This window comes from Ranitomeya variabilis, chromosome 2, assembly GCF_051348905.1.
Source record: "Ranitomeya variabilis isolate aRanVar5 chromosome 2, aRanVar5.hap1, whole genome shotgun sequence".
Taxonomy (NCBI): Eukaryota; Metazoa; Chordata; class Amphibia; order Anura; family Dendrobatidae; genus Ranitomeya; species Ranitomeya variabilis.
In genome coordinates, this window is record NC_135233.1 from 205,760,823 (window position 1) to 205,773,548 (window position 12,726).

At 41.9% G+C, this 12,726-nt stretch overlaps 1 protein-coding gene and 1 long non-coding RNA gene across 6 annotated transcripts in view; one reads left to right on the forward strand and one right to left on the reverse strand.

Annotated features, from left to right (window-relative positions):
• Positions 1-12,726, forward strand: part of LHX6 (LIM homeobox 6) — a 246,813-nt gene that overhangs the window by 154,537 nt on the left and 79,550 nt on the right. The gene's annotated exons all lie outside the window — the stretch shown is intronic.
• The window catches only part of LOC143809236 (uncharacterized), an 88,510-nt gene that overhangs the window by 91 nt on the left and 75,693 nt on the right, over positions 1-12,726 (reverse strand). The window lies entirely within an intron of this gene.

Consider the following 12,726-nt stretch of genomic DNA (forward strand, 5'->3'; position numbering starts at 1 on the left):
CTGCAAAAGAAACAGACACCTTACCTCAGCCATGCTGCTCTGATTAACTAGGGAGTGAGCAGACAACCACAAGTTCATCATGTCCCCTGTGTCATCAAAAGGTTAATTTCGGTCATGGTCATTGTCGCAGATCGGGATATGCCCCTTGTGGGACTCCTGTCAATCACATCTTATGTTTTTGCAAACTTCCAGATTTAGTGTTCAAGAAGATACTGAACTTTTTCTGATATTTCAAAAGTTCGAATCTTATGAAGCCCTAACTATTGTCTTCACAATGAGCCCAAAATCGAGGTTGTATTTCTTCTCAACACCACAAGTGGTAATTAAGGGAACAAATACTCTAAAAACTTTGAGCCTTAATATAGAAAGCTAATAAATGGATTTTCCAGCAGATAAAAACGATTTTATACAGGACTCAGAATTCAGTTTTGACTCTTTTTTTTAAAAGAATTAATTAATGAAATTAAATAAAACTTTAGCATTTGATGTTTTGCATAGAAACTTTGATTACCATACATTTTAATATAAATTCATTTTTAAAACTTTTTCTAATTGATTTTTATTATTAGTTGAACTCCAGATAATTCAGGGCGTACTCTTTCTCCCGTCAACTAACAATTTGCCAACTTCTCTAACCCTACTGTCCAATTGTGCCTCCACTAACGGTTAGTCGCTAACTTCTGTGGGACCCCCGATTGCATACACTGCCATACATCAGAATTCCCCTGCAAGTACTTAGTTTATACCTAATTTTGGAACTATGTGTGGGCTTGCACCAACATGCTAAGTAACCCCACTGACTCCAAATATTACAACCACATTGCTCTTAGGGCTCATTTAGGCTTTTTGGTGCACACATTCAACCATAACATTTTTTACTTTTATTTCAGCAAATAACAAATTAATTAAAAATTACCTATACATAAAACAAAGGTTGAACTATAATAAAGATCAAAATGGGCCTCCAGTTATGTTGCAGAATTTGGCAGCCCATGAACTGTTGGTTGTTTCCCCTTTTTTGATCCTCAGTTTCATTCTCATTCCTCTGTGACATCCATGTCGATGTCCATCCCCTCTGTTTCTGCTTTCCTTGTCTTGGGAGCTTGAGGGTAAACTTCTTTCCTTGGTTTCTTGCCATAAGTCATGGCCAGGGCTGCTGGTTGTCTAAGTTCCTGAATCCCTTAGCCCCATTGCCAGTTATAGTTACTCTACACCTGGTCCACATGTGTTTCTCTGCCTTTGTTCAGCTAATAGTTTTCTGTTATTTGACCTTAGTCCAAATTTTGACCATTCACCTGTATGAGGATTTTGCTCCTGTTCCAGAACTCATGGTTTTATTGCGGCTTCTCGACCAACCTTTGCAGCACAGCTCCACCGGTAAGGGTACTATGTACATCAACTTCTTGACATGCACCTTGCTTTTTTAACTGGTCCAACTGTTTTCTATGGGATTGTTTCTGGTGTCTAACTCTTCAGTTGTTGTTTCGATCTGGATCCAGAGCAAGATCTGCAATGTTGGAGGAAGCATTTTTCTGCATGACTATGGGCTCTGGATCTAATTGCCCTCCCAATCATCGAATGGATTTCACCAGCTTTCTGCAGTAACACACTGAGTATAGCAAAACTTTTGTACAACTCGAAATTACGCAAACATTTTGTGGCTTGAGGCATTTTTAAACTAAATTCGACAAAGTAGACTGAGCACAGGTGGGAAGGGGTGCAGCAAAGCTCACTTCACATGGAGTAACATTTCTGGTGAGGAGCACAGAGGCACACGCCAGTGCCAGTACGCCATTAAGTGACGTGCACTTCTTAACTAATTAGGCCAATCTTATTACCGCACACCCACGAAATGGGTCCATTGTGTCCAGGTGAGGGTTTATGCCTAACCTTTGAACAGGTCCAGTAAAAACCAATGGCGCAAACACAGTTGATATGTGAACCCAGTCTAACAACTGGCTTCCTCAACAGGTTAGTCCTGCATTGGTCCTTGCAACCCAATTGAATTTGGCCTGAAACAACTAGCTCAGTGCCCCCTCTCTACTAAGGCCATCAATATAATAAATAGAGGATTCACATGAACCTCTCACCAGCCAGTATGTGTATAAGTACAGATACAGAGGGCTATTAAATGCATGGAGGGTGTGAGAACAGATGCTGCAAGGGACTAGATTTTGAGGAAAATTTTGTAAGGGCAAAACTGGAATAGTTATGTAAGTGAGGTGAGACAATAGGCCAGTGTAACGAAATGCATTTTTTGGGCAAGCCTAATATTGTGGGTGCTGGGGATTAATTGCATTGTCCTGGGTAGAGCATTTCAGAGAATTGGCGCAGCATGCGGGAAGTCTCAGAGATGGGATACGGAGGTTCGGATTATTTAGGATGTTAATCTTAGGTCATCAGCGGAACAGGGGGCACTAATAAAGTGATAGACAGAGACTAGGGAGGAGGTGTAGGGTGGTGCTGAAATGTGGAACGCTTTGTGGGTGAGAGTGATAAGTTTATATTGAACTCTGTAGAAGATGGGAAACCAGTGTAATGACTGGCACAGGGTGGAGGCATCGGTGTAACGGTTGGTGAGGAATATGATCCTGGCTGCTGCAGTCAAGATGGATGGGAGAGGGGAGAGTTTGGTAAGAGGGAGAACGATTAGTTGAGAATTACAACAGTCCTGACGAGAATGAATAAGAGAAACAGTAAGAGTTTTTCCAGAGTCAAAAGGAAGAAAAAGTTGAATTCTAGAAATGTTTTTGAGGTGTAGGTGACATGAGTGATTGGATGTGGGGAGTTAAGGAAAGATCTGAGTCAAATGTGACCCCAAGACAGCGGGTGTGCTGTGGGGAGTAATGGTAGAACCACACACAGAAATGGTAATATCAGTCATACATAGATTAGTGGAGGGAGTGGAGTTTTTGACAGATTCAGTTTTAGATAGCGGGAGAAGACTCCCATAGAGGACATAAAAGCCACTCCCTCTTGGCTAAAAAAAAAAAGTAGATTAACCCACAGAGAAAAGGCGACCATATAGTGCAGATCGGTCATTAGCGCTCATAACTGCCTTATAGCCCCCATAACTGCCTTTTGACCCCCATACTGTAACTGCCTTATGGCCCCAATAACTGCCCTATGGCCCCCATTACTGCCTCTTGGCCCCCATAACTGTCTTCTGGCCCCCATTACTACCTTATGGCCCCTATAACTGCCTTATGGCTTCCATAACTGCTTTATAACCCCCATAAATGCCTTATAGCCCCATTACTGACTTATGGCACCCATAACTGCCTTATAACCCCCATAACTGCCTTATAGCCCCATAACTGCCTTATGGCTCCCATAACTGCCTTATAACCCCCTTTACTGCCTTATGGCTCCCATAACTGCCTTATAACCCCCATAACTACTTTATAGCCCCCATTACTGACTTACGGCTCACATAACTGCCTTACGGCTCCTATAACTGCCTTACGGCTCCCATAACTGCCTTATAACCCCCATAACTGCCTTATAGCCCCCATTACTGACTTATGGACCCCCATAACTGCCTTACGGCTCCCATAACTGCCTTATAACCCCCATAACTGCCTTATAGCCCCATAACTGCCTTATAGCCCCCATTTCTGCCTTATAACCCCCATAACTGCTTTATAGCCCCCATTACTGCCTTTTGGCCCATGCGCCTCCCATTTCATAACTAAAGTATACATTACAATTCACACATTGTAGATGTACATCCCTTAAGACAAAGAAAGTCCTTACTTTGCGCTAACATTAATACGTCTTGTAAACAATTACTCATTCATCGCAGTAACTGTGAGAATAAACAGTCGATGGGCTTAGCTTAGTGTTTAGCCGCATCTGTCCAACATCCTCGGCCCCTATACAAGGCTGTTATTCCTATACGAAGCCTTTCTTTTCTAACATCTGCTTTTCATTTTACATTATTTAGGCTTTTGTTCTATCAAATGCATTTGGCTAAAATACATCTCAATGGCATAGGAAATATTTGTATTCAGAGTAAATTTTTTAGTAATTGTCCTTGCTTTCCATCTTAAAAATAGCCCCGGTGAATATGCTCAACCTTTCTGTTCTTTTCCCCTCTGAATAATTTGGTTTTTGACGCTCGACCATTTATGCTGTTTGTGTGGTCGCTAAAAAGTCTGAAACAAGTTAAATGCTAATGTATTTTTTAGAAGGAACAAAAAAAATCCACCTAAAAAATAGATGCCAATAATAGAGTCCAAATACATAGAGATAGCGGGACACCTTACCTTCTGCTGCTCTAAAACTAGAATCTGTCAGCAGGTTTTCACTACCTGTCTGAGAGCAGCATGATGTAGGGGCAGAGACCTTGATCCCAATGATGTGTCAATTACTTGGCTGCTTGCTGTAGTTTTGATTCAAACTGTTTAATCTGCTGTTGTCAGGATTCCTGTTGTCCTTCTACAGTTTGACCACTAGTGGCTGCTATTGTTCACCTTGATAATTGTGCTGCAATTCCAATCCTTACCACTGGAGGATGCTGCTGCGTTCTGCAGTTGCCCTTTACTAAGATGGCAGATTCTGAACCTCTGTGTCACAACTCTGTTGTCGGGTGTCCCAGGACCAGGGGCCCCTTCCCTGTCCCTAACGCTAGGGAAACCCTAGCTCGCCCTATTCCCCAGATTACTTCTGTTTGTGAAGATGCTGGGGCTATGTACCTTGCCTTAGCCCCTAAATCCGCCCTCAGTCTGTATTCTTCCCCCACCTAGGGAAGAGAGGAGTAGTAGTGTACCATAATACACCAACCAGATTAACAAGGTAATACAAACTGGGATAAAAGAAAATACCAATCATTCAAATATACTCACACAGACTACAGAGGGATGCACCCGAGAGTGGAGGATAGGGTTAAACCAAAGTAGTAGAAGAGAGGGAATTATCACACACTCAAAACCAAGCACAATCACAGATAAATCCACCAAACGCCTTCTCCAATAACAACCAACAACCTCCAGCCATGCAGCATAAGCTAACTCTGGCAATGAGTGCTAGCCAGGGCCCAGATTATATAGGAGATGGGAGTGGATAACAGTGAACAGCTGAGAACCTTAATGGAGGAAAGCTTCCAGGAGCTCTCAACAGAGCAGATTAACCCCTGACCTGCTAAAAGAAACCTGCACCGTTTAATAGGAAGGTGAAGTGCTTCTTATCAGTGCAGGAGTAGGATAAATCAGACGCTGTGGTCTTCTGGCTCCTCTCTGTCGCAGTAAACCCATGACACTGTGGAATCCATCTTTTTTCCTATTCGGGCCTACTTAAAGCCACATGGATTCCTCACTCATTGTTTGCGTATTGTGTCTAGCTGTTTAGTCTAGTTTCAGTCTTCAGCTTATTGTTCTCAGAACTATCTTACCCAGACGGTTCCCACTTTTCTACGGATTATTGCTACAATTCCTACTGCTATTTGTAAGAACTTCTGCTTCTGTCAGAGCTGTGACAGTATCGTAACAGATGCCGATCTACCAGTTCTCTGAATGCTGAGCTGTGTATAACCCCGCCCACATCACTGATTCGTAGCTTTCTGCGTCTACTGTGCGTAGGAAGAAAGCAGCCAATCAGTGGAGTGGGCGGAGTTAGACTATCTGACAGCAGTCTAAGTAGTCCTCTAGTGATAATCTCCTGCTAATAAAAAAATGATTTTATATAAACTACACTAAGTAGCCCTGTAAGTGATGCATTGCTGGAATCAGGGTCTCTACCCCTACATCATGCTGCTCTCAGATTAGGTAGAAAAGACTTTGTAACAGATTTCCTTTAACACTCCACCACACTTCTGACATCCTTGGACACATTCTTATTTGCCCCTATTTCATTTCCATGCTGAAAAGGTTTTTACCATCCATAAAAATAAACAATGGAGTCAACTTGATCTGAGGCCTTTTCTCCAGGGACACCATAGTAGCTGCATTGTCTGGCTCCACATGCATATGCTCTTGATCGATGTTGTGATGGTTAAATATCTAATATGGTTGGCACCTTCTGAGATCTATATGTGACATAACACTCGCTGATCATCTTCCTTTATAAAATGTAGCATTTAATAGGCTTTCAACCAAGAACAAAAGTCCTCCAGGGGCCCTACTGCTGGGGCCCCTGTTAGAATGGGGGCCAAATTCTTCTTACTGCATGATCATTACTCAGAACCCTCGTTGTCATGATTGTGGTGGGAACTCCGGCAGCGACCAAACATTGAGCTCTATCCTGTGAATAAATGTGCGTCTTGTAGGATGGCTTGTTAACGATTTCGATTGGGTGTTCGAAATTGTAATTTTAGTGCCAAAATGGTTTATATTACATGCCAAAAAGGGTTTATGTGCCATGGGGGCTCCTTATTCTGGAAGTCAAGCTGCTGCATTATACATTTTTCTTGCAAAGATGTCACTGATGGATCCACAAGCTTTTAGATATTCAGTCTAAACATGGCCTCTTTTCCGCATATCCCATGTGCCTGCTAGTGACGATCTTTGATTGGATGGACGGGAAGGGATACACATAGTCAGACCCCCACCAATCTAATATTAGCGGCCTACCCCAGAGATAAGCCATGAATTTTGCAAATTATTTCAAACCCCTTTGATGCAGGTCTATAATTGTTACTGAACCCCATCAGCTTGTGGAGTATGGATGCACATGCAAGTCGTAAGAAAGGGGTTCAGTCCTTGTAAGAAGAAGGCTACGCTTCGAGTCATGAAACTCTGATGTTAGAAATGAAATCATCATGTATTTCTTGAATTAAAAGGCTGTCCACTACATTTATATTAACGACCTTTACTTGGGATAGGTCATCAATGTCAGAATCGGAGAGCATCGGAGCTCATCTGCAGTACATATCTGAACTCAATCCAGTGTATAGAGCTGTGCTGTTCTGGTTCTGTACGCTTAGAAACTACTGCCCCAGTTTGGTTTTCTTCCGTTGGTCCCTCGAATTCTAGACTTTTGAGCTAACTTCAAGATCTGGAATATCTAAGTAAGAGATATTTACAAGTGACAAACCTCATTAGGACACCTTTAAGATAATGTCATCTATTTGCTTTGAACAAATGAAGGTAAAGTATGGAATGTTTATTTAGTATGTAACACATGACGATATCTCTAATTATTATTATTATTTAATGGCCTTTGCCTCAATTTGGAGCCATGGTGATGGATGGATGGATGAATGATCTGTAGGAAGATCGATCTTGTGTGAGTCTAGATAGGTCCACCAAGGTCTTCAACAACGTTATCTTGATAGTATCAAGTCATTGGGTTGCTGGTCTTCCTCTTCACCTTGTTCCTTGCATTCTTCCAACCATGATGTCCTTCTCCAGTGATCGCTCTCTTCGTATGATGTGTCCACAGTAGGCAAGTTGTAGCTTGGTGACCCTTGCTTCCAGTGACATGTCCAGCTTGGATTGTTTGCTCTTCTTGCCATCCATGGTATTGATAACATCCTTCTCCAGCACCACATTTCGAAGGCGTCGATTCTTCTTCTTTTCCCTTGATTCTTTATCATCCAAGTTTAGCATCCGTATGTCTCCACAGAACAGACCAGACTATGTACAAGTCATGTTTTTGTTGCGAGTGAAATGTTCCTCGATTTGAAGACCTTGACCAGAGACTTTCATTGTTGATCTGTATCTCTAATTAGCCTCTTAAATTCACTTTATCAATAGACCAAAACAGTTGGAGCCCTTGCTGCCGAGATGATAAGTACTCAGTGAATGGTTCTAGGGTTTTCATTCTCACTGCCATGCCAATAGTAATCCATTTCATTACAGACTACACATGACTTGAGGTACCTTCACACGAAGCGACGCTGCAGCGATAGTGACAACGATGCCGATCGCTGCAGCGTCGCTGTTTGATCGCTGGAGAGCTGTCACACAGACCGCTCTCCAGCAACCAACGATGCCGAGGTCCCCGGGTAACCAGGGTAAACATCGGGTTACTAAGCGCAGGGCCGCCCTTAGTAACCCGATGTTTACCCTGGTTACCAGCGTAAAATGTAAAAAAAACAAACAGTACATACTTACATGCGTCCCCCGGCGTCCGCTTCCTGCAATGACTGAGCGCCGGCAGTAGCAGGGCACAGCGGTGACGTCACCGCTGTGCTTTCACTTTCACTTTAGGGCCGGCGCTCAGTAAGTGTCAGGAAGCAGACGCTGGGGGACGCACAGGTGAGTATGTACTGTTTGTTTTTTTTACATTTTACGCTGGTAACCAGGGTAAACATCGGGTTACTAAGCGCGGCCCTGCGCTTAGTAACCCGATATTTACCCTGGTTACCAGAGTAAAATATCGCTGGTATCGTTGCTTTTGCTGTCAAACACAACTATACACGGCGATCGGACGACCAAATAAAGTTCTGAACTTTATTCAGCGACCAGCGACATCACAGCAGGATCCTGATCGCTGCTGCGTGTCAAACGAAACGATATCGCTAGCCAGGACGCTGCAACGTCACGGATCGCTAGCGATATCGTTACAAAGTCGTTTCGTGAGAAGGTACCTTTAGACAAATCTTTGACACAACTTTTAATTTTCACAAGGAATGATCCAATCTAAACGAAAAATGTAAAATGTGTTTTATTCAATTAATGTAAACTGTGTGAGGGTGTTGTAATCTCAAGGGTACAAAATCTATGAGGAAGCAGTGTAGATGGGTTATGGGTCTAGTACACCATGATTAGCATCAGTAAGGTCAAGAAATGTAAAAGTCACAAGTCCTATGATGTTCATCTTCTCCACTGTGTGTTCCTTGGCTTCACATTGCACTTGCGTTCCATTATCTGCCATCTAATTATCATTTTTAGTAATCAATACTTCAATGGGCTTTTTGCCTTCCTTGGATAAACATATTAGATTAGTTTGATCTCAATGGACTTGTGTCTTCTGTCAACCTCAAAACGATGAAGCTATGAAACTAACTACATGTCTAATCCGAGGCTTCTTGTAGAGAGACAATCTCTTCCATTGGCAATTAAAGTAAGCTCCTAAACTCAGCTTCTCTTATCTTAAACACTGCCATCTCTGTGGCTGACATGGTATAGGGGGCTTGGGCAGAGGCTGACACTGTAAAGTGAGGAGACGTTGACTGCCACTATAATGGGTTTGGTGTAACTTGTTTTGCTTTACCGAGCAGTGAAAGGAGTATTATAGTCTAAGGCATTTATAGCATATCTATAGGATGCATAGGGACATGGAGTCCACTATCTCCCATCTCATGGCCACTACCAATGGAGATGTGGCTGTGCATTCATGGTTCTCTCCTTTGACTTCTATGGAGATCCCGAATACAGCTGATACAACTTTAATAGGGCATTCTCAAGTTTGAAAGTATGTGTGGGATATGGGGTAAAATTTCCCAATCGATGATGATGCTATGAAGAGTCCAGGCTGAACAGAGCGGAGGTTAGTCATGCTCCGACATTCATTTTTATTGACACGGACGGAGATTTCCGAGCCCTGTGTTCAGATGATCTTCGCACTTCTATGGATAGGGGATAAGTTCCTAGAAACTAAAAATACTGCTACATAAAGCAGTAAGCTTGATACAAAATGGGCAGCGAACACGAAGCAAAGGTATTGAGAGAAAATGTATAGACAATGCTTGCAGGAATACATATGAGCATTGCAGATTTGAGATACCGGCTGCTTAGTTCCAGTGTTTCCTAAAGGCGCTGGACAAATATTTTGGGAATCTTTTCATCCATTCCATATTTGTTCTTTCAGAGCTGTAATGGCCCTTTTGTTTTGAAAATTTAGATGTTCTTCTTTGTGATGGCTTCTATCTCAAAGTTTCCATAATCAGTTGCTTCCGATTTGGCGTTTAACTTTATTATCAGATGGAAAATTATATAAATATTTTCCCATATCCTCAATATTTATATATCATAGGAACGGAGCGTCTATCATGTGCACGATCTTCAGAACTCGCCTGAATACTGGGTAACAGTTTACAATGCAAATTTCACAGTTCCTCTCCCTCCATAGATCTTATCGGCAACTTTTATCAAATTATAGTTATCTGAATTCAGTTTTGTTTCCATTATCTGTTATTAATGCATAGTTCAAAGAATATACAACGATTTACAGAGTATATGGATGGAATACTAGGATCATTTGTTTATTTACCTATTTTATTTCAAGTTTTATTTTGGGATTCCTGGTATATGTACCAAATACCAAAAAGGTCCAAAGCCTAAAGTATTTTTCATTCTAAATCCATAACTATTTGATGCCATATTCTAAACTATTTTTTAATATACGTCAATTAAAAATTCCTTATCCTTCTCTAGCTACACTATGTAACTGCTTTTCTATTTTTTTTTCACATCCTTTTTAATAACACTTAATTTGAGAATTCCCAGTGCCAGCTCATTACTGCTGACCTGAGCCGGCAACAGAGAGCGCTCTGTCATTGTGCACATAGGGCACAGTCCAGGTACTAGCTCAGCTCTAGAAATGCGTGTCTCTAATGAAGCTTCTTTTCAGAGAGGGTGCTGACCGCAGCCTTTACCCCTGATGATGCTTTGTATGAGTATCCAAGCATGTATTGAGGGTTCTCAAATGAAGCATCATAAAAAATGAAGAGAAAACAATAGAAAAGCAGTTAGATAATGTAGTTAGGGAAAAATAGGGAGTTTGTAATTAGAAAATAGTTTAGATTATGGTATTACATATATAGTGATTTAGAATGAAAATTAATTTGTATTTCAGACCACCCTGTTAAAGCATATAGTATCCCCAGATGCTATAAAAGATGTAGAAAACATGGTCTTCCCTAATTCCCCAAAAGCAAGTTAAAACTGCTTTTCATGTACATGCCAGTCTAATATGTCAAGGACCTGTCCAGATTCTCATGCTCTTTGATTTCCATCCAGTCTTTTCAGCAGGTGGTTCCTCTTTATTAGCATTCTGCCAGTTGTATAGGTGCTGAGTTTATTTTCCTCACTTCCTAGCATATAATGTGTTGTAGAATTTTAGCTTGTGTGTCCCAAAACTGAAAGCTTGACTCTCTGTTAGGCCACTGTGGCGTATGACAGACAGGAGAGCAGGAGCTTAGAGACAAAGACACACTCCACCTCTTCTAATCCGTCTCTGCTGCTAGATGTGGATTAGACTTGGCAACAGGCAGCGGACAGTAAGTTAGATAAAAAAGTGGTGAGAACTTTGGAGTGTTTTTTAGAGAGCAAGACAACATAATTTTTAAGGAAAGTGATTTACTTTACATTGTCTGTTTTGTTCCATATCTATTAAATTAGATAATGTTTCTGAAAGTAGATTCACCGTTTAAAGGAGTTGTCTCATCATCAATGTTATGTAGCGCGTCACTGCCCAGCCTCTCTTCCACTTTCTGGGGGTGGCAAAAGTCCTCTTTAATTGATAATTCTAATCCACACGTGGTTGCACCTCTAGACTGAACTGTGCACTCCTGAAGCTGCTATATGCATCAGAGGCACTGAAGTTGACTGGTGGAGGAGCTAACAGAACGCTCCAGCATTCTGGCTAGCTTCAGAGCTGTGCTTACAAGCTTATTTTGAAAGTGCTTGTAAGCACTGCTTGTTTGGCCACCACTGCTAGACTCCAGCGTTGGTTGTTAATTTATGGAACAAGTAGTAAACATCAAGTACATTTTAAAGTTGCTTGGTTTTACAAACACTTTGCAATTTAAGCACTCAAAATGAGAATAACCCTCTAAGTTTCAGCCTCTGCAGTCTAGGAATTCCCCCAAAGCACCACAACCCATACTGCATAAAATCTCATAAAATCTGCATTTGCTGCCAGTTTCCTTAAAAACGTCATACTGCTTTTGTTCTTTCTTGGGTAAAAAACCAAGGACCTTGATGATTCTAGGAATCAGTTCCAGCCACTGAGCCAATAAGTTGGTGAAAATCTTTTCTTGCTTTTAGTTAGGACATCCCTAAATTTTCACATTTGTCCAGTTCTTAAAACCTCCATAAACATTATTATTATTATAATTATTATTTATTTACACAGCACTATTGATTCCATTGTGCTGTACATGAGAAGGGGTTACATACAAAATACAAATATCAGTTACTTGTAGATTGATGGTTGAGGAAAGGACGGATTCTGGAAATGTTTTTGAGTTAAAGGTGACAAGAGGTGGAGAGAGCTTGGATGTGCGGTTTGTAGGACAAGGCAGAATCAAGGGTTACTGTGAGGTACCAGATTTTCTGGTACAGCAGAAAACATGATGTCATTTATTGTGATAAATCAGGTGAGAAAGAAACGTGCAATGGAGGAAATAAAATGAGTTCAGATTTGTGCACATTGGGCTTGAGGAAAAGAGGGGAGAAGAAGGAGGATATGGCTGATAGACACTCCAGGATTCTGGAGAGCAGAGAGGTGACATCCGGGCCATAGAGGTAGATCAGAGTGTCATCACCAGATAGGTGGTACTGGAAGCCATGGGACTTTAACCCCTTCGCGACATGCGCCGTACATGTACTGCGCATGTCGCATCCCCTGCTTTGATGTGCGCTCCGGCGGTGAGCGCACATCAAAGTCGCGACATGTCAGCTGTTTTGAACAGCTGACATGTGCGCGCAATAGCGGCGGGTGAAATCGCTATTCACCCGCCGCTATTAACCTGTTAAATGCCGCTGTCAAACTCAGACAGCGGCATTTAACTACCGCATCCGGCCGGGCGGCCGGATATGACGTCATCGCCGACCCCCG